Genomic DNA, 27,849 nt, shown 5'->3' on the forward strand with positions numbered 1-27,849 from the left:
TTCATACTTTTTCATCTACCCCTGATGCTTCAGACTCTTTTTTTCCTTTTGCTTCTCATAGAGAAAGAATCCAGTTCTGTTGAAATTTTGCTGATGTCATCAGGGATTTTTAAAGTTGCCTTTCTGTTGGTTGGCAATGAACATTTTAAGTTACCTTGCCAGTCCCTGTGGTAGTGTGGTAACCAGCTATTTCCTGATTAAATTCCTGTAGGGGAGCGTGGTCTACTAGGGACTGACCAGCGATCATAACTGGTGTTAAACCTGTCAATGCCTGGTCATATTCGGGCATTGGCATTGAAATTCCAAGTTTCTGGAGCTGACTAACACATCCAGTTAAGGGCTCTTTTTACAAAGCCGCAGTAATCACTCTAATGTCCGTAGGGATTTAATGGGTTTCAGAGCATTTTCTGGACGACAGTCACTACCGCAGCTTTGTAAAAGGTGGTGGGGTAAGTGTGATATTAGGCACTTAACTGGCTATGGATTACCACATATACAGGTACTATCGATAGGACTGACTTTTATGTGATCCAATGTAAGTGATTAAACTTGGCAGTTAAGTGCTATATATTGGTACTTAACAGGCCAAGGGTCAACTTTATACTTAGAACACCCCCAAAATAGATGGTTTTAGTTCAGCATTATCCAGTTATTTTCAGTGGCACTAAAGGGGAAATTCTATAACTGGTGTCAAAACTTATGTGCCGGAAGTCACCCTATTGGCACCTAAGGAAGGAGTGGCCTAGTGGTTAGAGATACTGCCTCAACACCCTGAGTTTGTGGGTTCAAATCCTGCGCTGCTCCTTGTGACTCTAGGCAAGTCACTCAATCCTCCATTGCCCCAGGTACGTTCGATAAATTGTGAGCCCATCAGGACAGATAGGGAAAATACTTAAATACCTTATTGTGAACTGCTTAGATAACGTGATAGGCGGTATATAAATACCTAAATTCTTTTTTTTAAGTTAATTGACAAATGTCATTAGAAATGGTGAAAACCAACAATGTTAAAGCACCTACCGGCACCTAAATAAACGACACCTACTTAGGTGTCTTCCAGCTTATAACCCCACTATGGGCATGGCTAATGCTGGAAGTAGAGTTAGGAGCTGAAAAGTGTCTACTTAGGTGCAATTCACTGCATAGATAGATGCCAGAAATGTAGGCCCAGAAAAACCTGGCTTATGGGCTCCTTTTACGAAGGTGCGCTAGCGTTTTTAGTGCACCCACCAGATTAGCGCACACTAGCCGAAAAACTACCGCCTGCTCAAGAGAACATAAGAACTTAAGAACATAAGAAGCGCCATCTCCGGAACAGACCCTAGGTCCATCAAGTCTGGCGATCCACACACACGGAGGCCCCGCCAGGCATACCCTGGCATAGTTTTGGTCCCCATATCGCTCTAAGCTTCTCGTAAAGAGAAGTGCATCTAGCTTACCCTTACCCATGTCACTTCATGCCACTCAAAAAGAGATGTACATCTAACTCACCCTTAAATCTCAGAACGGTGGATTCCGTAATTACTTCTTCTGGGAGAGCATTCCAGGTGTCCACCACTCGTTGCATGAAGCAAAACTTCCTGATATTTGTCCTGAACTTGTCCCCCCTTAGCTTCAGCCCATGTCCTCTTGTCCGTGCCACATTGGACATTGTAAATAATGTTTTTTCCTGCTCTATTTTGTCGATTCCTTTTAGTATTTTGAAAGTCTTGATCATATCTCCTCGCAGTCTTCTTTTCTCAAGGGAGAACAACCCCAGTCTCTTAAATCTTTCCTCATAATCCAGGTTCTCCATACCTTTCACCAGCTTTGTTGCTCGTCTCTGCACCCTCTCTAGCAGTTTTATATCCTTCTTTAGGTATGGAGACCAATGTTGGACGCAGTATTCCAAGTGTGGTCTGACCATCGCTCTATAAAGCGGCATTATAACTTTCTCCGATCTACTCGTGATTCCCTTCTTTATCATGCCTAGCAGGTGGTAGCAGCTAGAGCACGCTATTCCACGCGTTAAGGCCCTAATGCGCCTTTGTAAAAAGAGCCCTACATTTCCATCTTGCCTAGAGGCGCAATACTGTATATGGTGTGTGACTGACACGTGATCAGTGGCTGCTTTTTAGGTGGCTGCCAATTGCAGGGCCATAAACAGAACCCGGCTGTAACTGCTGAAAATTAAGTACTGCTGAAAATTAGTGGTTAGCCCAAAACAGGCAATTTAACTGGCCAGGAACCATTTCTGACTGGTTAAATCACTTTGAATTTCAACCTCGTAATTATTACATCAGAATTCATATAGCAAATGTTATAACCTTGAACAAATTTATGTGCCAATAAAAAATAAATACATGAAAAAAAAAAACCAAAAAAAAAAACATAACTAGGAGAGTGTTTTACGAAGCTGGAGCAGCAGTTACAACATCATCCAATTATTTGGTATAACAGATTAACCATTTTTGTCTTTAGCTGTCTTCTCATAGCTCGTTGCATTAAATTATCTGTGTGAAATTTTTTTTTTCAGTTCCAAAATTTTTATTGAAATTTTACATAGTAACACAAAGCAGGAGAAACATATTAAATAAATTGCTTATAACGCTATTAACACAAAGCTTAGGATATTAAAAGATGAAATCCTTGAAATGAAACTCCTTCCTTCCACCCCACCCATCCCATTTGCAGAGGATAAAAAAACAACATCCATCCACATCTACATGCATACATCTCCATTCTTTCACTATAATTCAATTACTTTCTGCAAACTCTTGTATGGGTGCCCATAATGGTCTAAATTTGGCCCCTTTCCCTGTCTTCTCCATTGTGACCATCTCATATTTCCCAACTAAACACACTGAATTCCACCAAAATTGGAAAGACAAGAAGGATATATTTTTCCACGTTTTCAAAATGGTTTGGATTGCTACAGCAGTAAATATAGCTACCAGTCTTTTATGAATATTAGTGATATCTGTGTGAATTTAACATGACATAGACCATATTACATAGTCCATATTCCATATTACCATAGTCCATATTATCGCATTTCACAGTGCAAGTCCGGATCATGCAGTCTGGATCATTCAGCTAAAGTATATGTTATGAATTTACTTAGGTTCATTTTATGATCTGATTAACAGTTTGCCTGAACAATATACAGTCTGACAAAAAGAATTGAAGTAGAATATATTATGCCAATTACAGTCTTCAAGTTCTATCAATTTTCTGCTCCAAGAACTTTGAAATTTTAGCCAAACCAAACCAAAGCAAAGTGGTGGATTTGGACATCCTTTTCATAACCACAGTATCATAGATGGGTAGCAACCATACTATTTTGGGAACACAATTAGACCAAGTATAATTTAGAAATGAGATATATCTTTAAGGTTCTTGGGCTGTGATTCTGTGAACATTTTTCAAAGAAAACAACTTTAAAGAGCACCTTTGTCAAGGAAGATAATGACATGTACAAAAACACAGTTTTTCTGTCTACAACAGACATGGCAACCTTTAAATTCCTATATTTATTTTAACTTTAAATGCCTGGCAGAGGTATCATAAACAGCTATCCCAAAACTAAACTGATTGTAGGTTTCTCCTGGTGGTTTCTGTCCACTGGTAACACAAGCTGAAATGACAAATGTAAATGGCAAAATGAAAAAAAAAAAAAAACCAAACAGGTCAGTATTCAGAGACCCTATAATGACTCACTGGGATAGAAACTTGTTAAGATAACAAAGGGTGAAGGTAAAGGAAAAGGGCTTTGCCAAGATATGTTGTGGTTCTTTTTAACAATATAAGAGTATTGCAGAAAGGTTTTTTTAATATTTTTTTTTTGGGGGGATGTTTCATCTCTTTGTGAGTTATAACAAAATCTGCAGTAGGTAGACACTCTGGAAGGCATGAAGAGGGATCTAGTGAAATCTGATGAGTTTGACAGCTAATATTTAATGCTAAAAAAAGGGTCATGCAGATACCTGAGGGAGTGGCAGAGTATCGGGGGTGGCAGAGTACCTATCTGATGATATTTAGGTAGCCAAGCAGGATGCTTGAGTGTATGTAGAGAGATATGGCCCCAGGAAAAAGGAGGTGATAGTGCCTCTGTATAAATCTTTGAAAATGTCAGTGGTCTTTATCATAAAGCATTTGGAGACAAACTTACAGGTCTCAGTACATATACTTTGGAAGAAAGATGGGAGAGGAGAGAGATGATAGAGACATTTACCGTATTTGCCAGCGTATAGGACGCAGTGGTCTGTATGATGCACCCCCTTTTTTTATACATATTTTTTAACAAAAAAATTAATTTTCTACATTTTTCATGAATTTCTATGATTTACTGTACTAATTTTAAGTGGCTTGCAGATTAATCTGCGGGCTTATAACGCTGGATGAGCTAGCGAAGATTGGGTTGGGGGGAAAAAAGGGTTAATTAATATTAGCAGGAAGTTAGGAGAATAGGTAGTGGGTTGTTAGGCAAGTTAGAAAAAGGGAGGAGTATGGAAGTAAGAGATGCAAGGATAGGGTAGAGAGAGAAAGTGTGGATTGGCTGAGGAAGGGGCTTTGGGGATTGGAGGGTTTTTTGTGAGGAGAATTGGCGGGCAAGGGAGAATTAAAGTGGGAGGGAGTGTAGGAAGGTTAGAGTTGTGAGGGAAATTTGTCCCGCCCTTCCCTTCCCTCTTTATGGGTCCTCTCTGGGTGGTTTGGTGTTTTTTGGCGGGTGGGGAGGGGAGGGTTGGTTTGTCGCAGTTTTGTTGGCGGAAAATTTCTATGTTGGGGAAACAATTTTGGATCAGTGTAGCTATGCAACAGATTGGGTGATTAAATTTTGTTAACTGCTCATGTGCGATACCGCCATGGGTGGCGGCTGGACTCTGCGCCACCGCGTGTCTTGCCGAAAGGGAAGTGGGGAATGGGGGTGAATTTTGGAAGAGGAGCTAGTTCGCCACCGAGTAGCTCCAGAATTTTTGAGAATAAGCTACACTGTATTGGAAAGTTCTAAGTTTTTGTTAAAGTCTGATTTTATGACAATAAAGCTGCGGCCCATTTTTTGCCACTTTATATGTGTTGTGTATTTTATGATCAATCTGAGCGAGATGCGAATTCCAGTGTTATAGTTATTTATGTCTACAAAAAATGTAATCAGGGAACACATGTAGTTAGGTACCTTTTAATCTTCATCCTCAAAACCCAGAAACAACGTTATGCACATGTACAGTGCTTACTTATGAGACCTTGCAGCATCAGAGAGAGAGAGAGAGCAGAAACGTGATGGTATATTAATATAAACCAGAAGTTTTAGACTGACTAAAATTTCAACTCATAATTTTGATTACCGGCACATAAGACGCTCCCCATATTTTAAGCGTATTTTGAGGGGGCAAATACGATAAATACATCTGTGGCATACATATATAGGAGGTAGACCTCTTTTGACTGAAAGGAAGCTCTGGAATGAGGGGTCCTTATTTTATACTCTTTATCATGGGTAGTACACTTTTATCAGCAGAATCTATTGGCAGTTCCACATCATTTTGCCACATATGTTATGATTTCATCTATAACTCCTTCAGTGTTTTAAGGCCCTCTTTTACTAAGGTGTGCTGACCAATTAGCGCACGCTAATCGATTTAGCGTGCGCTAAACGCTAACGTGTGCATGTTAGTTTATGGACGCGTTAGCGTTTAGTGTGCGCTAATCGGTTAGCATACATTAGTAAAAGAGAGGGTAAGTTTTTCCTCTTTGGGAATGCCTTGCCACAATTTTTAAGGACGGAAACATCCTATCAAGATTTTAGAAAAGGTCTTAAAGCATTTTTTTTTTTTTTGCAAATAATTTGTAGCAAGAGAAGAGTCAGAGTGACAGAATCAGTCAAAGACTTGGAACATATCGCATGACTAATGTTTCACGTTTATTATGCTTTAATGGAGAATTGTACATTTCCATATGTTCCTCCTTCTATATCGTTATCTCAATCTATCAAATTGATTACCTATGACCACTGTTAACCGCCATGCCGGTTTTCTCCAAACACTGGTATATCAAATGGGAATAAACTGCAAACTGCAATTGTAACCGAAAGGGATAGACTCGGGAATAATCTAAGGAAATATTTCTTTATGGAAAGGGCGGAGGATGCATGGAGGCAGAGGTGGTGGAGACGAGGACTGTATCCGAATTCAAGAAAGCATAGGAAAAACCACAGAGGATCTCTGAGGGAGAGGAAAGGTTTACAGAGCGTATTAGTTGTACTGATGGGCAGACTGGATAGGCTGCATGTTCTTTATCTGCCATCGTTTTCTGTATGTCTATGAAACATTAATTATTATTCTAAAATATTGAAATTATTAATATGTGCCCAGCTCTGCAATTTCTAGACTGAGCTAGGAAGTGCTGATATGACATATGGAAGGGAATGACCTCATTCTTCTTGACAGTACAACGGTAGAGAAAAACAGACTAAAGATATACCAAAGCAATGTGTCCTAGCAACATGTCCTCAGCCTTACCTAAAGTTGTTCTAAGTTACAGACAGAAAGATGCTTAATAAGGATAAACCACTTAGATAATCACTTCATTAACTACTATTATATCATGCCTCCTCGCTGTTGTGGTGGAGTTTAGTGTAACAGCGACCTTGAACAAGCTAAGTTATTTAAGACTTATCGGGGAATGAAAAAGCAATGAAATTACTTTAAAATGAACGACAAATGAATTGCAAATGAATTAGAAGGAATAGAAGATATGTGATGAACTCAAACCTATGAAGATAAATTTTTAGATTAATTGCCCAATTATTTATTTATTCACTAGAGTGGTTAAGTACATGAAATGCTATGGATAGATATAGTTAAAAAATTAATAAGTATATAAAACAAATACACAAAAACTTAGGGGTCCTTTTATCAAGCTGCAGTAGAGGGTTTAACGCGCTTAATACCGCGCGTTAAACCACCTGCCGTGCTAGCCGCTAACGTCTGCATTGAGAAGACGTTAGTTTTTTAGCCGGCCGCGGGGGGGTTTAAATGTCCGACGCGCTAACCCCGCTAGCACGGCTTGATAAAAGGAGCCCTTAGGTAAAAAGAAAAAAAAGTAAAAAAAAGACCTTGAAAATATAAATTTAGTTAGTATATGCACGATTGGGTGAGCCAGTGACGAGTACTGCCACACTGTGCTGTATCAGACAGGTGGCGTTCTGAGATTCCCCACATGTGTTTAAGTTAAGCTAAAAGGAGGCATGATATAAAAGTAGTTAATGAAGTGATTATCTAAGTGGTTTCAAGCTTTTTTTGGAGTGCCTTAGTGGAGTGTGAGTAATAAGGATAAAGACAGAGGATACTGGTTAAGCAGGTAGATAAATTTCATATTATAGCTAATAAATCTTCTTAAATCCCTTTTGAACGCTGGTTTTTCTATGCCAGTTGTCCAAATGCTAAGAAGTGTACATCTCTTACTTTTCACTTATGGGGGTCCTCTTATCAAGCTGCGGTAGGGGTTTAACGCGTGTAATACCGTGCTTTAAACCGCCTACTGCGCTAACCGCTAATGCCTGCATTGAGCAACCATTAGTTTTTTTAGCCAGCCGCGGGGGTTAGCGCATGCTTGATAAAAGGACTCCTATGTGATGTCAAAGTACTAATGTAATGAGAGTAAACCAACTTATATATATTGGAGGGAAAATGATTGGGATTGTGCCATACAGTTGAGCAGATAAGAGATCTAACCAAACTGACAGAAACTATTCAGTACCTGCAAAACAAAAGTCTGAGTGATTACAGAACCATTTCCTTCAGATAGACCTGTATAATGTACTATTATTGATGTTTAACTAGATTAGAACATAAGAATAGAACATAAGAATAGCCTTACTGGATCAGACCAATGGTCCATCAAACAAGTGTTAATTAATAATCAAATTTTTGATATTGTTCCCTCTATCAGGATTTGGGGGGTTATACTAGACAGTCAACTAGCATTTGAAGAGCATACAGACTTCATGATAAAGAAATGTTTTCAGACCCTTTGAAAATTACAAACTATTAAAAGATATTTTGATTTTGCTTCTTTTAGACTTTTGGTACAATTTTTAATTTTATCAATTCTTGACTATTGTAATATTATCTATTTGGCATCTTATAAGAAAAATCTAAAACGTATTTGTTTAATACAAAATTCAGCAGCGCGTTTAAGTTTTGGTCTGAAGAAGTATGATCATATCAGTCCTTTTTATCAGCAGCTGCATTGGTTGCCTTTTGAAGCACGTATTCTTTTTAAGTTTAATTGTCTTTGTTTTAAAGCTGTTTTCGGTCTGATTCCAGGTTACTTAGCCTCCCAATTTACCTGTTATAGATCAGTAAAAAATACCCGTAATGATCTTATGTTTATGTACCCCTCTATCAAGTTCTGTCAATTCAAGAGATTTTTAAATAAGACATTTGCTTTTCAACTAGGAAAACGGAATTCCTGGTTGACTCCTTTGATCTTTCAAATGTTTTCATTTTCCTTGGATAAATATATGTACCCATTGAGGGGGAGGGGGAATGTTTGGATATTTTACTAAATAACATGATTATAATATGTTTATGATATGTTTGATTGTAATAATTGAGGAAGGGTGGGTGGGTAGTGTTATAATTTTTATTTTTTTTATGATTATATGAGAAAGAATTTCAAGTGTTATATTGAAGTTACTATTGATATATTCCTGTACACTTGTTGTAAGATTTAAAATGTATAAAGAATTTAAAAAAAACCACAAATGTTTTCATATACTGCTTTTAGAAGGATTTTAAAAACATCTGTTTGATAAATTTATTACATAATTGTTCTTAATTTCAATTTTATTATGTCTAATATGTATATTTCACTGATTGTCCAGTTCTTTTTTTGTGAACCACCTGGATCTGTGTGGGTGGGCGGTATACAAGAATAAAGTTATCAAGCGCAGTAGCCTGTTCTCACGGTGGCCAATCCAGGTCACTAGTACTTGTCCAAAACCCAAGGATTAGCAATATTCCTTGCTACCGATCCAGGGCAAGCAGAGACTTCCCCATGTTTTAATGGCAGACTATGGACTGTTCCTCCAGGAATTTGTCCAAACCTTTCTTAAAACCAGCTACGCTATCCACTTTTACCACAACCTCTGGCAACGCATTCCAGAGCTTAACTATTCTCTGAGCGAAAAAATATTTCCCCCTATTGGTTTTAAAAGTATTTCCCTGCAGTTTCATCGAGCGTCTCCCTAGTCTTTGTAATTTTTAACACTTCCACTCTAGCCATAGGAATGCTCTCAAACCCTCCTTTGTACAAAACTGCAAAAGCGGTTTTTAGCGCAGCTGGCACGCAGAATGTTCTGCGCTGCTCCCGACACTCAGAGTTCCTATGAACGTCAGGAGCAGTGCAGACCATTCTGCGCACTGGCCTGCACTAAAAACTACCTCTGCGGTTTTGTAAAATGGGGGTGGGGTGGGGGGAGGGGAGATTATTTCATGATTTTGATAGCCAAAGACTACAGTCTTTTCATAGGAACATAGGATATGCCAATAACAAGGGCCTGACTAATCTTCTACATTTACTTATGATTTATTCAAAAATTGCTATATAATACTCCCCTGAAATTCGTGGTGGTTATCAAAGTGACTGTGAATATTGGATGAGTACTGTAATTGGCACTCCCCTTCCTCATCCTCTCTTGCTCTGTCCCCGTCCTCTCACCAGCACCAGACAGAACACAGACCCAACGGCTCCTTCATGTCACAGCAGCAATAGCCTCTTCATTCACACCTGCTCAGTATAGTGAAACGCTGTTAGAACCGCGCAAGCCCCCGAAGGCTCAAAACCTCACTGTCCGAAGAGTTTGACTTCAAAGTTAGGGGAGGCGGCAAGGCACCTGCGTCATGGAAGAAGGAGCAGCTGGGGATGAGCATCAGATAGACAGGCGCAGGGAGGAGGGTTTTAAAGGAAAAAAAAAAGAGAGGGGAAAAGTAGGGATTTAGTCACACTCAAAACTTCAAATCCACAGGGGAGTGAAGATTTGGGGGGAACAGGCGCTCAATCCTGTTCATTCGTTTAAATGGTTGTATGTTCCTTTGCAGTTGTTAATAAAGATAATTTGAAAAAAAAAAGAAGAAGTTGGTTGCTAAGTGAGGGAAAACCCGCAAATTACTGAGTCCGCGAATTCGGAACCGCAAATTTGCGAGGGTTTATTGTACCACTAAATTAGGATATATCAAAATGATTTATAGTAATAATAAAAACAATAATATTTTTTTGTAAAGAATTCCAGTAATATAAAGGAAAGACTTCCCAATTTTCTCAAATACTTCCTAGAAGACATATCTGCTGTTTTGAGGAGCAAAACATGCAAACGTAACAATAGTTTTACCCTTCTAGCCTACATGCAGGCATAAAATAATGAGTTTTTAACCAAAGTCTTTAGAAAGAGGAAGCACTGTCAGTCTATGTGCTATAGTTGATCTGAGGGCCCTCCCTGGAACATAAGGCGGTGCTCTACATGCTAACTAGGATGGGGTTTAAGTATACAGTGTATAATGCTATCCTACAAGATCCTACAAGGTACTCAAGTACAACTCTTTCTCATATAGCTGGGACAACACCTGTGGTGTCCCGCAGGGCTCCCCCCTATCCCCCACTCTGTTCAATATCTACCTGGCCTCCTTAGGTAACCTCCTACACACCCTCAAGCTCAAATTTTTTCATCTACGCAGATGACATCACAATAGCCATCCCTTTAACCAGCTACGCACCAGAACTACTCAACTATATTACAAATATTCTCAATCAGATTGAACGTTGGATGCTATCGTTCAGGCTGAAACTAAACCCTGACAAAACAAAATTTTTTCTAGCCACCCCCAAGGACAAAATCAAGAACACCACAATTCATCTGAAAGGAATGACTTTCCCCCTAGAACACACCTTAAAAATACTGGGAGTCACCCTAGACAAAAACTTATCCCTAGAAAATCACACCGACTTCATCGTCAGGAAATGCTTCGCGGTACTTTGGAAACTCCGTACCATAAAAAAATACTTCAATGACACCCCCTTCCGCCTACTAGTACAATCTTTCATTCTCAGCATTCTGGACTACTGCAATATTATCTACCTGAGCTCCACAAAGAAAACTACCAGGAGACTAAAAATGATCCAAAACACCGCCATTCATCTCATCTACTTTACCAACTTTCCGAGATTGGAATCGACTCCACCATCCTAATGTGGTTCTCAAACTTCTTACGCTCCCGTTCCTACACCGTCAACACAAATGGCACCATGTCCACTCCTTGGACTCCATCTTGCGGTGTCCCTCAAGGATCACCCCTTTCCCCTATTCTCTTTAACATATACATGTCCTCCCTGAAACTCTTTCAACTATCCCCCCTGGAAACAATCTACACTTATGCAGATGACATCCTTGTCCTCCTTGAGACTGACCAGAACCTCACCAACCTCCACGAAAACATTACACCTTGCATAATGAGACTCCGTGCCAGATGAAACTAAATGAATCTAAAACAAAACTACTCTGGCTCGGCCCAAAATTCGAACACCTGCCCACACTTTTCGCACTACCCACAGGCGATACACTACAGCTCGAGTTCTCATGCAAGGTCCTTGGTATCACTATCGATTCCTCTCTCTCCCTCAATGACCACCTCAACTCCTTGGCAAAATCATGCTTTTTCAGCCTTCACATGCTGAGGAAAGCTAGATCCTACTTCAGCCAACAACACTTTGCCATCCTTGTCCAATCCATCATCCTCTCCAAACTAGATTACTGCAACGCCATCTACTTAAATCTATCAAAAAAAAGTATTCTAAGACTCCAGCTAATCCAAAATACTGCAGCCAAACTGATCTTCTCAAAACGCAAGTCTGACCATGCCTCCCCACTCCTTGCCAAACTTCACTGGCTCCCAATAATCTCCAGAATCCATTTCAAATGTTCCTGCCTGGCTTTCAAGATCATTCATGGAATCCTGCCTCCTCTTATCCCACTGTCTTTCAACTCCTCCAGTCCCGACTCCTCCAGAACTGCCCAAAGGCTTAAACTAGCCTTCCCCTCTCCACGCGGCATCCACTATTCAGGCAAACTGGGAAAATCCCTTCTCTTCAAAATCACAGGTCTTTGGAATGACCTCACCACTCCGCTGCGGAACCTGAGCTCCCTTCAGTTATTCCGCAAACAATTGAAAACCTGACTTTTCAGCAAATTGTAGCTCTATCCTTCCCCCCTTTCTCTCCCCCCTTCTACACATAAGTTCATGTAATCCTTTTTCTTCTTCTCTACCCACTATTTTAAGTTCTTGTAAACCGTGTCGAGCTCCATTCTCATGGAGATGATGCGGTATATAAACTTAAGGTTTAGATTAGATTAGATTAGATCTATGGCCTGAAGAAATGGGAACACATCATCCCGTTCTACCACCAACTTCACTGGCTGCAATTCGAATCCAGAGTTCTTTTCAAGTTCGCATGCTTCTGCTACAAATCGGTAAATTGCTTTTCACCAAGATACATCACTCCCCACTTTAACCTTTACTGCACCAACAAGAAATCCCGAAGAATTCAGCTGTTCGCCTTCCCTTCGCTAAAGCTTTGTCATCTCAAAAGATTCCTAGATAAAACCCTCGCCTTCCAAGCAGCCAAGCTGAACCCATGGCTAGCCCAAATGATACTCGAGGCCCCCACCTACCTCGGCTTCAGAAAATTACTCAAAACTTACCTATTCAGCAAACAAGACCCTTAACCGACCCTTCCGGTAATCTCCGGGCCCCTTGCTCGGCTCATCTCCTCCTTCATGATAGCTTCTATCTTCCCCTTCTTCTACCCTCTTCCTTCTTCATCGGCCAAGTTTGGCTAAATTTGTTGTAAATCCGATAAATTTGTTGTAAATCTACATGTCTATGCGGATCCTAATCTAATTAATGTAAACCGCCTAGAACTCGCTGGGTATGGCGGTATATAAGAATAAAATTATTATTATTATAAGTAAAACCCTCCCTATAGGTGAGTTTCTGACAAGAACTTGGGGTGATAAGAAATCTTTGTTTACAGTGGGTTTAAAACCAGAATTCATCTGTCTGTACTAAGGGCTAGATTCACTAGGCCCATCGATTGTGTCCCAACCAGTTTGCGACCCCAACCCGATTCAGTAACCTTCCTCCCGATCCGATCTGCACATGCAAATGAGAGGAAACAGCATGCAAAAGAAGGAAGGCAGGGATTCACTAAACAAAATCAGGAACACCGACTGGGCTGGCCGATCAAAAAAGAAGCGACTGCTGAGGACCAGTTGCTCATGTCTGTGCTGCCCTGCCTCTCTGCCTCTCTGGACTGACAGCGCATGATTATACCCACCCACCCGCCATAGCAGAAAAGCGATAGAAAAAATATATTTATACTGATCCTGCTGGGTGCACACATAGGGGGAACTGGGCAATAGGTGCTCTGAAATAGAAGCAAACCTGCTCTTTGCTGCCCTGCGAGCCCGTGGTTTTAACCCATGTGTTTAAAGCGGGGCTGTACTACAGTATGTTCTGTTCCAGAACACGCCATAGTGCAGCCCCATTTTAAACCCGCGGGTAAAACCACGGGCTCGCAAGTCCACTCCGCTGATGTTTTGTCCGAATACATGTGTCTCGATCCTGCGGTTTGTGGGTTGTACAGCTTTAGTTAAAGCAACCATGCTCTGTTAGTCTTAAGCAAATATTCTAAAAATCCAGAATAATTCAAGACAGGTTTCCATACAAAAAAGAAACAGTCCAGGAACAGCAGCATGTTTTGGGTTTTTTTCTTGGAGCAGCAGGGCCTTTGCTGTTAACACCCCTCCCTTTGTTTAGGCCTCGCTTGTGTGGTCTACGCATGTGTTGGGATCGCTCTTCAGCGATCCGTGTGGTCGGTGTGGGGCATGCCTCCGACTGCATCAATTTCCATGAAGACTCATTGTGAATCTGTCACCCGGCCACGGATCGGAAAGGTAGTGGGGGGAGGGGTTAATGAACCTAGCCCTAAGTCAGAAAATGAGAGGGGTTTCTCACAGTCAATAGAAGTAGAACATGCAACAAGTTAATAAAGGTCACATGGTTGAGTGTTTACAGAAAGTGCTGGGCTGCACCTTATGCAAATTATTCTCTATGAGACAGACACACAGGCAGTTGGGAGGAATTTTATACCTGTTAGAGAATTAATTCATGGAAGGAAATAAAATTTGTGGGTCTAAATGGATGTGGAGTTATAAAATAAAGATTAGAATGAGGAAAGTGTAAATTTGCTCTCCCTGAGTTCAAGACAGAGAGAAATGATTAGGGTTTCACAGTAACCCCCAGCTAAGGGAAAAGTTTTCAAAATACAGTTATATCTATATGCTGTGTCCATTATAGGATAGTACCCTGTTTCATGTTGAGCCATCCCTGAAGGTTCTTGCAGATATGGTAGCCAACCCTCTAGAGGGGAAACCCTGTTAGTGGTGGCACAGAGTCTGGGGGATAAGAGAGAGAGAGAGAGAAATGTTGGATGTGGCAGTAGAGGGTGTTGAAGAGATGCACCTTGGATCCCTTTCTTTCTCTCTTTTTCCCCCACTCCCTTTGCATCGAGAGAGAATGAGCGACAGCGAGATGGTGGACAGTGAGAGAGAGGGGGAGACATTATATATGAGGGTGGAGGAGAGAGGAAGAAATGCTGTGCAAGGGTGGAGAGAGGGAAAAGAACATGCTTTGTGTAGTTTAATTTTGTGGTTACCATTATGTGTTGTTAATAAGATTATATTGTGTGTATATGAAAAATGAATATATGTGAAAAACATCCATTATCAAATGACCTTCTAAGATGGTTATTTTATAAACTTTTCTGTGTGAAAAATGGTCTACACACATGTAGATTTATAAATTCCTCTGATCTAAAGAAAGAGTCAAAGTTTGTACCAGCACATATAATGTAATAAAATAAAAGAACATTTATACATGCCTCAGAGCAGTACTAATTTTATTGATTAACTTTTAGGTGTGTGTGTGATGGTGGTGGGGTTGTAATTCTAATATGGTACGGAAGTTTGTGTTGTCTTTATAAAAAGGAGTAAATATAGCACATAGGAGGAATGTTCTAGCATTACCTTCAAAATGTTCTTATGTATATTATTATCCTTGGCAGCACTGTGTGAGAGGCCGATGATGAATTCCAATCCAATGGGTTTATCAGATTGGGTTTTGAAACTTTTTTGAAGAAATGGGGCCATATAGGCAAAATCTTCAGTCAGTTGGCAGAAATCTACTGTGGATTTGTGTGGGTTGTCAGTCGTTTGTATGCGCTGTGAATTTTCTGTGGATGTTCTCCAAAATGCACAATATAAAACCTGGCAGTATTTTCTTGTAGATCTTAGAAACAAAAATGAATATAGCTAAATGGAGTCTACTTCAATTATGTTTAAACTGAATTATTTTTCATATCCCTATTTCTAATGTTTTACAAAACTGCAGTGAGCTCTAATGGCAAAAAAAACTAAACACATAACAACATACATAACTCACTTAGCGCACCTTTGTAAAAGAGGGGGTTAAGCCCAGATTCTCTATAGGGTACCGATATCAGCAGCCACCTAAAAAGCAGTTGCCGATCGCATATCAATTGTGCTCTATAGAGAATCGTGTCTCTGTGAAAGATAGGCGCCAGACCTAGACTTAGGGGTCTTTTTATCAAGCCGTGCTAGCGGGATTAGCGCATCGGACATTTCATCATGCGCTAATCCATAAGCATGTACGTTTTTATTTTAATTTTTGTGGCAGTGTGAGGAGGTCAGTGAACATGGGGGAGTGTGTGGGGGTCTCTACTTTGTCCCTGCAGTGGTTATCTGGTCACTTTTGATACCTTCTCGACACTTATACATCATAATGCTGGCCCCTCCCATGTCCAAAAGTTCTTGTTCTGTGCGTTTCAGTCTTGGACAAATATTTTAATGAGAATGTGGCATAAAGATAGACATACTGGTGGTCTAGATGATTAACCCGCTTAGACATACAGAGAGACAATTATAAAAAAACAAACAAAAAAGTTTGGATGTATTTTTTGAGAATGGACCTTTTGAGGCTGCTGACTTTGGACGTGTCTTTCGATTATGCCCCTCCACGTATCTTGTTTCTTTGGTTATTATTGCTGTTCCATACTTCCCCTGTTATTTCTAGATTTACATAGCTATTGACTTGTCCCTTGTCTATGTTCTCTTACCAGTAAAATACATTGCTGTCAATTTTATTGATTGAGGGCATCCGTTGAAACTCAGGGGTGGGAGAGTTCATAGCAACACTAGGAAGTATTTCTTCACTGAAAGGATGGTTGATCATTGGAATGATCTTCCACTTCAGGTAATTAAGGCAAGCAACATGCTTGATTTTAAGAAAAAAATGGGATAAGCATTTGGGTTCACTTCGTGGAAGTGCTTGGGGGGAGGGTCCTTAGAGTGGGCAGACTTGTTGGGCCAGTGGCCCTTTTCTGCCGTCATATTCTATGTTTCTATGTGGATGAGAGGAACTCGTCAAAGTGAGATAAAAAGGTCACTCCAAGAAGCCAATAATGCTCCTGAAGGCCCCTACCCCCTCCAATCTATAAAATGTTCTCGGGTTTAGTTGATAGGCAGGAGTGATTCCCGGTTCCTCCTGCCCTCAGCAGCACTGGAATCCAAAATGGCACCAGAAACCCCCTGTAGTAGCCTCTTGATGCTATCGCTAGAGAGTCATCTTCCCATATATATGGTGGTTCCTTTGTCATTTTACAAGTGCCATTTTCCATATGAGAAACCTTTTATACAGAAAATTCTTCATAATATCACCTCGTGTGTGGATTATAAAGAATGCCTTGACAAACCGTTATATCTGCTGTTATCAAAAGTAATATGCATCCTTCTCTGACAATACACTAATCATACTCAGAAAAGACTGGATTCAGAATCTAAAGCGTGATCTCAACCTATTTCTTGGAATGCATCTAGTCACTTAAGTTTTCAGGGTATTCACAATGAATATGCATGAGATAGGTTTATGTGCAAAGAAGGCAGTGCAAGAAAATGATTGCCATGCATATTTATTGTGTCAGGTCAAAAGCGCGCCGCGACAAAGGCGCACCCAGACAATTGAGCATAGCGCGGAGGCGTGCGCCGCTCTAAATTACTGTTATTAGGGCTCCGACGGGGGTGTGTGGGGGGGAACCCCCCCCCACTTTACTTAATAGACATTGCGCCGTGTTGTGGGGGCATTGTGGGGGGTGTGGGGGGTTGTAACCCCCCACATTTTACTGAAAACTTAACTTTTTCCCTGTTTTTAGGGAAAAAGTTCAGTTTACAGTAAAATGTGAAGGGTTACAACCTCCCAAACCTCCCCTAATGCCAGCGCGATGTCTATTAAGTAAACTGGGGGGGTTCCCCAACAAAACCTCCCGTCGGAGCCCCTAAAAACTGTAATTTTGTGTGGCGCGTGCCTCCACACTGCGCTCAATTGTCGGCGCGCGCTTTTGTCTTTCGTGCCATTGTCTATGAACCCATATTTATTGTACATATCGTGAAAAACTGACTGGGTGGGTTTATCCTGAAGAATGGATTGAGAGTCATTAATCAACAGTGATACTGCCTTGAGAAAAATATTAAATTAAAAGATAATATGCCAAAGTAGATGAAAAATACAGATTTTAGTTGACTTGCATTATAGGAAAGTATAGAGAATGACACGGGGACAAATTTTTCCCTGTCCCCTCAGGAATTCAATTTCTCCATCCTGTCCCCACGCGTTTTGTCGCTCTCCCTCTCTCTGCCCCATTCCTGGAAGCTCTGCCTTAAACGCACAAGCCTCAAACACTTATGATTTTAAGGTGTTCGAGGCTTGTGCAGATAATGACAGAGCTTAGGCATTGGTGGAATGAGGCATTATGACATCACAATCTGAGTTCTAGAATGTTGCTACTTATGATTTTTAAGGGTTTGAGGCTTGTGCAGATGAGGACGGAGCTTAGGCATTGGTGGAATGAGGCATTATGACATCACAATCTGAGTTCTAGAATGTTGCTACTTATGATTTTTAAGGGTTTGAGGCTTGTGCAGATGAGGACAGAGCTTGCAGGGGTAGGGACAGGGATAGAACTCATCGGGAGCGGACAGGAAAATGAGTTCCTATGGGGACAGGGAAAAATTTGTCCCCTTGTCATTCTCTAATAAAGATGTGGAGGGGCATAATCAAAAAAAAGTCTAAGTCCCCTTTTGGCCTAAGGTCTTAAACGTTGAAAGCAGAAGCAGTGAAAATGTCCATTATAAAAAAAAAACATCCAAAAGGAGGGTTTTTTTTTATAATGGCCTGCCTCTACGTTCAGCTGTTTAAATGCCCAGACCACCACTACGTCTAAACTTACACCATATAATCAACCTACAAAAAGCCTAAGTCCCAAACGCCCAAAACAAGGGCTTTTAGGCAAAGGAGGAGCCAGTCCTTCGCCTAAAAGCTGGATTCTTTAACCGGTATCTGTGAAAAACAATACCGGTTACAGAATCCCCCCCTACAACGATCCGGACAGGAGGGAGCCCAAGCCCTCTTGCCCCACGATCCCCACCCCCCCCCCTGCCGAGTCCAATGGGGCCAGGAGGGATCCCAAGCCCTCCTGGCCCGGTGACACCCCCTAACCCCCACTCCCCCCCCACTAAAATACGGGCAGGAGGGATTCCAGGCCCTCCTGCCCTCGACACAACCCTCCACGACCGCCCACCTGAACCCCCAATCGACCCCCCGCCAACCTGCGCCCCCCCCCCCCCACTGAACCCACAACCCCCCTCCCCGAACCTTAAAAATAGTTGGTTGAACGGACGGGTGCCAAGCCCGTCCATCCGACAGGCCAGCCATCTCCAGAATGGCTGGCCTTAGGGCCTGATTGGCCCAGGTGGCTCATACCCCGCCCACAAGTGGGGCTTGAGGCCCCTGGGCCAACTAGAATCGGCCCAGTTGTCTTAGGCCCCTCCTGTGGGCCATCTCTCCTGCAGCGATAGGCAGGTTGCTGGGGCTGATGAGCTGTAGCGATCAGCTCAGCGGCCTCTTTTTCAGCACTTATACCTGTTTTGACTTGGTCTAAGTCAAAACGTATAAGTGCCGACTAGGCAACCTGTCAAAATCTTTGGTTATACGTGTTGTACGCCTAGGTGTAGGTCGGCCCACCACCCGCCCTTTCCCCTCCTCTAAAAACGCCTCTTTTCTGTATGTGTGTTTAGAGGCAGGGGAGAGGCCTAAGCTGGTTTTAGATACGTCTAAAACCAGATTTGATTATAGGTACTTGGACGATCAGGCTTTTTGACTGTCCAAGGACCCATTTAGTCCACTTTTTAGACTTTTTTTTTTTTATGAGCTCCATAGTACATGTTTAGTATATTGTTTTATAGTGAATTAGGTCATGGAAACATTTATTTACAAATTTCTAAATGCTACACAACATGTACTTAGTGTAGGCAATGCAGACTACACAATACAAGAGTTAACACATAATTGAATGCATGCCACTAAAAAAAACTGTTTCATCTTACATGTATCTTGATAGAAATCTAGATGTGTCTCAAATTACTTGGCTCAGATTTACTACTGCAGAGAGAATAATTAACACTGTAGACAAATAAATCTGTAATATACATAAGGTTGCATTCAGGTTGCCGTCTGTATATTACATTTATGTCATTTCTTGCAAATGTTATTCAGTTAGCCCAATTAAAATTCCATGACAAAACTGCGAAAGGAAGTAATTTTCTTACTTCATTACACATAGGAAAAAAACCTACGATGGCACTTTGTCATCCATTATCAGCAGATTTTCAACACCTTTCCTCTGGCCAAAAGGGACAGAAATGCACAGCTTATGAAACTAAGGTGAGTTTTGATTTTGATTGCCTGCCATTAGTATTTTTATATTTAGTGGTTAACTAAAATTACTTGAAAACTTCTTTTTTTTTTTCATCTGCTTGTTTCATTTTTTTTTTTTTCTACAAGAGGGTTTAGCATAGTTCCAAAATGAACTCCCACCACCCTTTTTACAAAGCCGTGCAGCAAAAGCCCCAAAGTCATTTAAATATCTAAGGGCTTCCGGGCAGTTACCGCGGTGGCAGCTGCTAGTGAGGCTTTGTAAAATGGCAGGTAAGTCTCTAAGGCCTAGATTCTCAAAAACCTGCATTACAAAACGACAGGCTGCTATCAAAGTCATTCTGGTAGCGATATTTTTAAAGCGAGTCATTCTCCAAAAAACGCTCATGCAAATGAGGTTGGTAGAGAGTAGCGAAGACTAGTGTGTGGCGCAGTGGTTGGAGCTTCAGCCTCAGCACCCTGGGGTTGTGGGTTCAAACCCCTTGCTGCTCCTTGTGACCCTGGGCAAGTCACTCAGTCCTCCATAGCTCCAGGTACGTTAGATAGATTGTGAGCTCACCAGGACAGATAGGGAAAATGCTTGAGTACCCGATTGTAAAAATCGCTTAGATAAACTTGATAGGTGGTATATAAAAAAAAAAAAACCCTAATAATATGTGCCCAACGTTGGTGATAGCGCGAAGGGCACATGTGCAGAATAAGCACACACAAAAAACTAAAACATAACAACAGCAGAATGTGGTGAAAGTAGTTAGGTTAGCAGGGTTTAAAAAAAGGTTTGGATAATTTCCTAAAACAAAGTCCATAAGCCATTATTGAGATGACGTGGGTAAATCCACTGCTTATTCCTAGGATAAGGAGCATAAAATCTGTTTTACTCTTGCCAGGTACTTGTGACTAGGTTGACCACTGTTAGAAATAGGTTACTGGGCTCAACGAACCTTCATTTTGTCCTAGTATGGTGGCTTGATAAAAGGAGGGGTGGGAGGAGAATAATATTTATGTTTATGTTTATTGAGGCTTGATATACTGCCTTTTCCAAGAACGGGCCAATGCAATCTATAAAATTAAAATAAAAGAAAGGAATGTCAGAGGTTGTGGCAAAAGCAGATAGCGTAAATGGTTTTAAGAAAGGTTTGGACAAATTCCTGGAGGAAAAGTCCACAGTCTGTTATTAAGACATGGGAGAAGTCTCTGCTTGCCCTGGATTGGTAGCATGGAATGTTGCTACTATTTGGGTTTTGGCCAGGTACTAGTGACCTAGATTGGCCACTGTGAGAATGGGCTACTGGGCTTGATGGACCATTGGTCTGACCAAGTAAGGCTATTCTTATAGAGGAAGGCAGAATAAAAGACTAAAATTATTCATGTCATCTTCTCAGCAGCCTGTAGATACAGTGAAAAAAAAAACACATTTTGAAATATCTGTATGCATATGCTAAAATTAAAAAAAAAAAAAAAAAAAAGATAGGAGAGTTGGAAAGAGAATATTAGAGCCAAAAAGGCATCCTTTAAAGATTGGAAAAAAGAACATAAGAACATAAGCCATGCCTCTGCTGGGTCAGACCAGATGTCCATCATGCTCAGCAGTCCGCTCACGTGGCTGCCCATCAGGTCCAGGACCTGTATAGTAACCCTCTATCTATACCCTTCTATACCCTTTTCCTTCAGAAAATTGTCCAATCTCTTCTTGAACTCCAATACCGTACCCTGTCCTATCACGCCCGCTGGAATCGCATTCCAGGTGTCCACCACCCGTTGGGTGAAGAAGAACTTGCTAGCATTGGTTCTAAATCTGTCCCCTTTTAATTTTTCCGAATGCCCTCTCGTTCTTGTAGTTGTCGAAAGTTTGAAGAATCTGTCCCTCTCCAATTTCTCTATGCCCTTCGTGATCTTGTAAGTCTCTACCATATCCCCTCTAAGTCTCCGCTTCTCCAGCGAAAATAGCCCCAATCTCTCTAATCTGAGAAGAGACATAAGCACTTATAAGTTAGATGCAAAGCATTGACAAAGAAAGCTAAAGAAAGAATATGAAGGGGAACTTGCCAGAGACAAAAAACTGATATAACAAGTTTTTTGTAGGCACATCTGTAGCTGAAAACCTGTGAGGGAATCCATGAGACTGTTGGATGATCAAGGAACAAAAGGGATGCTCAGGGAGGATAAGGCCATAGTGGAGAGACTGAACAAATTATTTGCTTCAGTCTTTATGGAATAAAATATGAGATCTACCTGAACAAAAAATGGTTTTCAGTGATGATGCTGAGAAACAGAAAGAAATCTCATTGAACTTGGAAGATGTATTAAGCCAAATTGAGAAGTTTAAGAGTGATAAATCACCTGGACTGTATGATATACATCCCAAGGTACTGAAAGAACTCAAAACTAGATCAGTGATCATCTTACAATCGTTGCTAAACTAGTTTTGACTGGTTTAGCAACAATCACATTTGCCGATCTGATGCAGAAAATGGCTCAATGTGTGGTTTTATGCATGATCACTCATTCTCCAATCTGACCATGCAAATAAGTTAGCAGAGCGATTGATGCTCTAACATGGCTTTCTGATGCACAAAAAAAAAGGTGATCTCTTTTAGCAATCCGAAAAAGCGACTGATCAAGACCAGTCACTTGCCTGTTCCACCGATACAAAAATATTTATAACATGCCAACCTTTTTGTTTTAATGGGCACAGATGCAGTGTGTACGTTACACACACATTTAAAAAAAAGAAAAAGTCCTCCACACAGTTGACGTCCCTCCCCAATATCCCCTGATAGACCAGCACCAATGATTTACACCCCCCCCCCCGCAGCAACAAAAATGGCAGAAGGGATGCCCACTCTCCTCTGCCATGCTGACCCCCCCCCACGTGAGAAAAAATTGGCATGAGTATTGCCAACTGCATCCTGCCAATGGAGATCTCCCTGTGCCAGGCATCACCCCCTGAACTATCCCCTATCCTCCCCTTCTCCCCCCCAAAAAAAGCAGGAAGGATGTCCACTCCCTCCAGCAACTGGATGCTCCTCTGAATCTTCCTGACCCCCCCCCCCAGTACCTTTGTCTGAAGAGATGAGGGAGGCTTGGTCCATCCAGTTCCAAGGCCCGCCAATCCAAAATGGTGGGCATTCCCCTCCTCGGTGCATCATGTGATGGATGGGGAGGGGCCTAAGGCCCTGATTGGCTCAGACACCTAAGGACCTTCTCAAGGGGAGGGGCCTTAGGTATATAAACCAATCAGGGTCTTAGGCTCCTCATTCTGTATCCCAGGATACAGAGGAAGGAGCCTAAGGCCCTGATTGGCTTGAATGAGCTGTTGCTTAGGTTACAGCTTCTGTCTCTGTGCAGACAGAAAATGTTATCCAAGCAGAGGGAGTGGTTCTATGTGTAAGCTGCCTTCATCTTGAATCCCTCATGAAAGAGTATATTAACTGAGAGAGGATGTGGCACCGAGGAGGGGAAGGCCTGCCATTTTGGATCAATGTGCCTCAGAGCTGCAGGGAATGAGCCTCCCTCCTGCTCTCTTCAGCCAAAGGTACTGGGGATGGGGGGGGGGGGATTTCATGGGAGCATCCGGTGGCAGGAGGAAGTGGGCATCCTTCCTGCCTTTTGGGGAGAAGTTAGGGAATGGTTTGGGGGCACCTGGCAGGAGGGAGTGGGCATCCCTTCTGTCATTTTTGCTGCCATGGGAGGGCCATCATCAGCAGGGATGGGGCCTTTTTTCTTTTTTTATGAGACAGATATTATGCGTGTATAACAAACCCATAACATCTGTCTATTAAAAAAAAAAAGGTTTCCAGCCCCAAACAGCTGAGTGGCAGGAGGCTTCCTTTGCCTCTCTGCTGTTCAGGCTTCCCCTGCCAGCTCTGTGCATGTGTGAGCCACTCTCACAATGATCAATTAGACAGGAGAGACGGGGATTATGATGAACCTCTGCGTGAATCATTTGCATGCAACATTTTTAGTGCATCAATAGCTCTTTTAGAATTATCCAAAAATCAGATAGGAGTGGATCCACGCAGTCTTACCAATCCTGTTTATTGCATCTAGCTCTCAAACATGAAATTGCTGATCTGCTGTTAGTGATCTGTAACCAAGTGCAAAAATTGTTTGTAGTACCTGAAGATTGGAGGGTGGCCAACGTTAAGCTGATTTACAGACCAGCAAACATGACTTCAGTGCTGGGCAAAATAATAGAAACAATTATAAAGAATAAAATTGTGGAACACATAGACAAATATAATTTAATGGGATAGAGTCTGCATGGGTTCGATTGACTTATTTGAAGGTGTGAATAAACATGTGGATAAAGGCGAGCTGGTTGATGTAGTTATCTGGATTTTCAGAAAGCTTTTGACAAAGTTCCTAGTGGGAGGCTCCTGAGAAAATTAGAGTCATGGGATAGGAGGCAATGTTCAGTTGTGGATTAGGAATTGATTATTGGTCAGAGAGCAGAAAAGTAAGATTGGTCTGACCCAATATGGCTATTTTTATGTTCTTATGCCAGACTAAAATAAAAACAATTCTTCCAACACCTGTGCCCAGGCAACCCAGGAATTGTAATAGAAAGTATATCCCAGGAATTGTAATAGAAAGTATATCAAGTTGCTTCCAAGTGAAAGGCTATGCGGAGAAAATGGGATTATAGTAGAGTCTTGAATTTAGAAAGGGCTGGCAATATTAAAGGCTCCTTTTACTAAGGTGCGCTAGTGTTTTTAGCGCGCGCAAAAGATTAGCCCGTGCAAACCACGAGCTAAGTGAAAAATACTAGCGCCAGCTAAATAGAGGCATCAGCGTTTAGAGCAAGCGGCATTGTAGCGCTCGCTAAAACCACTAGCACACCTTAGTAAAAATGAGCCCTAAGGATTGCTCTTGTTCTGGCAACATTCAACTTTGCAGATCTAGGTATTGCTGCTGCAACATCCCACGGGATTCATTCTATAGCAGGCAAGTGGGAAAAGAACAGTGTCTCTTAGGCATCAAGAATAAGGGAACTGGGGAAAAAGTGCATTCTGAATTTCTGGTTGGCTAATACTCCTCCCTCCTTCTGGTACTGGAGGAATAAATTGCATGACCTTCTAGGCTGGGAGGCCAACCTGGCTTCTTCCTCTCGTCGACGGAGCAGAGACTTTGTTCATAGCTGGTTCAAGTTCAAGTTCAAGTTCATGTTTATTTGATTAATCGCCTATATAAGAAATTCTAAGCGATGTACAGTTAAAACAAATTAAGGGAAGACTAACTGTCTAATTATTAAAAAGTTAAAAAGCGTATAACAAAATTGTTAACAGCTTATATAAAAAGAAACAAGTTTAAATAAAAAACATATATCTCATTAAAAGCAAATAAAACAATAATAGCCTGCAATTTAAGGAAAACACTGTACATTTAGTTTTATGACAAACATGACTGAGAGGAAAGGAGGGAAAAGTTACAAATTTTGCTCAAATAGAAGTGAAAAACATGTAATGGAAAAAACAAAAGGATGGGGATAAGAAGAAAGAAAAATCAAGAGACTAACTAATTAGTCGGTAAATGCGTCGTTGAATAAAAAAGTCTTTAATTGTTTTTTAAAAGAGATAAGATCTTTGTCCTTTCTAATAAATAGAGGCAGAGTGTTCCAGAGTTGGGGGGCTAAAACAGAGAACATATCGTTTCTCCTAGTTCCCACTATTTTTAGAGAGGGGATCGATAATAAATCTTGTTGTGAAGATCGAATGGGTCGAGTTGAGTGATATGGAGTAATCATTCTTGATATGAATTGGGGCGTGTTAAATAACAGTACCTTGAAGACTAAAAGAGCTATTTTGAAGGTTACACTGCACAACAATTTTTTGGTTAAGTCTTGATTCCTGAAAAGTTTTTGGTGATTATGACAGGTACCAACTTGGTATGCTCAAATATGGTTTTGGTTTTACTGCATCACGTAAGAACTATGAGAAATAGACATTTTTATGTTTACTGACAATAAAATATATAGTCAAGTTTACGTTTCGCACAAGCGACTAAATGAAACAGAATTAAAAGTGTTTTGCTCCCGAGTTTCTTTTATATTCAGTGTCTGGTGCATCACGTTGTAGCATCCAACAATAGTCGGCAAGCATTGACGGATTCCAATTGCCCTGGTATCGTTTCTCCATCGTAGCTATGTCTTGATGAAACCTTTCACCGTGCTCGTCACTCACAGCACCGAGATTTGCGGGGAAGAAGTCCAAGTGTGAATGGAGGAAATGAATCTTGAGTGACATATTGCACTTCATTCTCTTGTATGCTTTGAGAAGTTTGTCTACCAGCTGAATGTAGTTTGGGGCTCTGTAATTGCCCAGAAAATTGTCAACAACGTCTTTCAAGGCTTTCCAGCCAATTTTTTCCGGCCCAACTAACAGATCTTCAAATCGCTTGTCACTCATAACATGTCTGATCTGGGGGCCAACAAAAATACCCTCTTTGATCTTGGCATCAGTTATTCTTGGGAACATCTGTCTTAAATAACGAAAACCTTCCCCTTCCTTGTTCATTGCTTTCACAAAATTCTTCATGAGTCCCAGTTTAATGTGAAGAGGAGGCAAAAATATCTTTGTCGGGTCAACAAGCGATTCATGTGCTACATTTTTCTGTCCTGGAACTAACTTTTTACGGAGTGGCCAGTTCTTTCTAGAATAGTGCGACTCTCTGTCTCGGCTGTCCCATTCGCAGATGAAACAGCAGTACTTTGTATAGCCAAGCTGCAGTCCTAGTAACAGAGCAACGACTTTGAGGTCTCCACAGATATTCCAGTTATACCTGGTATACTGGACATACTTTAGTAACATTTCCATATTCTCATATGTTTCTTTCATATGTGCTGCATAGCCAACAGGTACTGAAGGATAAACGTTGCCATTGTGCAACAGAACAGCTTTCAGGCTTAACATTGACGAATCAATGAAAAGACGCCACTCTTCCGGGTTGTGATCACAACCAAAGACCGAGAACAATCCTTCAATGTCACAACAGAAACAGAGACTGTCGACTTGTGCAAAAAATTTGGTTATATCATGATGCCGGTCTCGAAACACAGAAATTTTCGTACCTGGTGATAGCAAACACCATTCCTGCAGTCTCGAACCTAGCAGCTCAGCTTTTGCTTTTGACAGACCCAAATCTCTGACCAAATCGTTCAATTCGGACTGTGTTATCAGATGTGGATCGCCTGATGAGGATGGTTCAAAATCCGGGTCAATGTCACTGTTAGAACCCTGCACTGCAGTTTCTTCATCTGGTTCGTCTAAGGTCCAATCCTCTGGTGGTTTCGGAACTGGAAGACTGTCATCATGTGGCATGGGTCTCATTGCTGAAGGCAGATTAGGATATTCAATTGACTTCTTGTTTTTGGCAGAGAAACCAGACACATTAGTCAAACAGAAATAACAGTCCGTCACATGGTCTTTCTGTTCTCGCCATATCATCGGAACAGCAAATGGCATCGTCTTTCGAGTACCTCTGAGCCAGGCTCTCAGACTAACAGCACATGTCGCACAGCAAATGTGAGGCGCCCATTGCTTGTCTTGATCACCTATTTTGCAGCCAAAATACAGATGATAGGCTTTCTTTACAAGGGCAGTCATCGAACGTCTCTGAGGCGTAAGTGTATATTCCCCACAGATATAGCAGAATGTGTCGCGGCTGTTACGACACCGACGAGACATATTGCCCGACACCAAAACATCTATAGCATCAAGCTTACTTACTGTTATATTGCTACAGCTACTATACTACTATACTTTACTATACTGATACTATATACACACACGGACTATCTATATTAACCAAATGAGCAGGATCGGTGTATGGAAGCCACCATTATAGCATGGTGAGACAGCGCAAGCTCGTTCAGACCTGCCCAGACATGCCCAGGATGTCATCTTCCATAAAACAGCTTCCAACCTGGCTAGATTTTATGCATGGACATACCCAGGCGGCACAAACCGTT

At 41.3% G+C, this 27,849-nt stretch overlaps 1 protein-coding gene across 1 annotated transcript in view; it reads right to left on the minus strand.

Moving 5' to 3' along the window:
* Positions 1 to 27,849, minus strand: part of ARHGAP15 (Rho GTPase activating protein 15) — an 850,722-nt gene that overhangs the window by 287,498 nt on the left and 535,375 nt on the right. The window lies entirely within an intron of this gene.

The sequence above is a fragment of the Geotrypetes seraphini genome, chromosome 5 (assembly GCF_902459505.1).
Source record: "Geotrypetes seraphini chromosome 5, aGeoSer1.1, whole genome shotgun sequence".
NCBI lineage: Eukaryota > Metazoa > Chordata > Amphibia > Gymnophiona > Dermophiidae > Geotrypetes > Geotrypetes seraphini.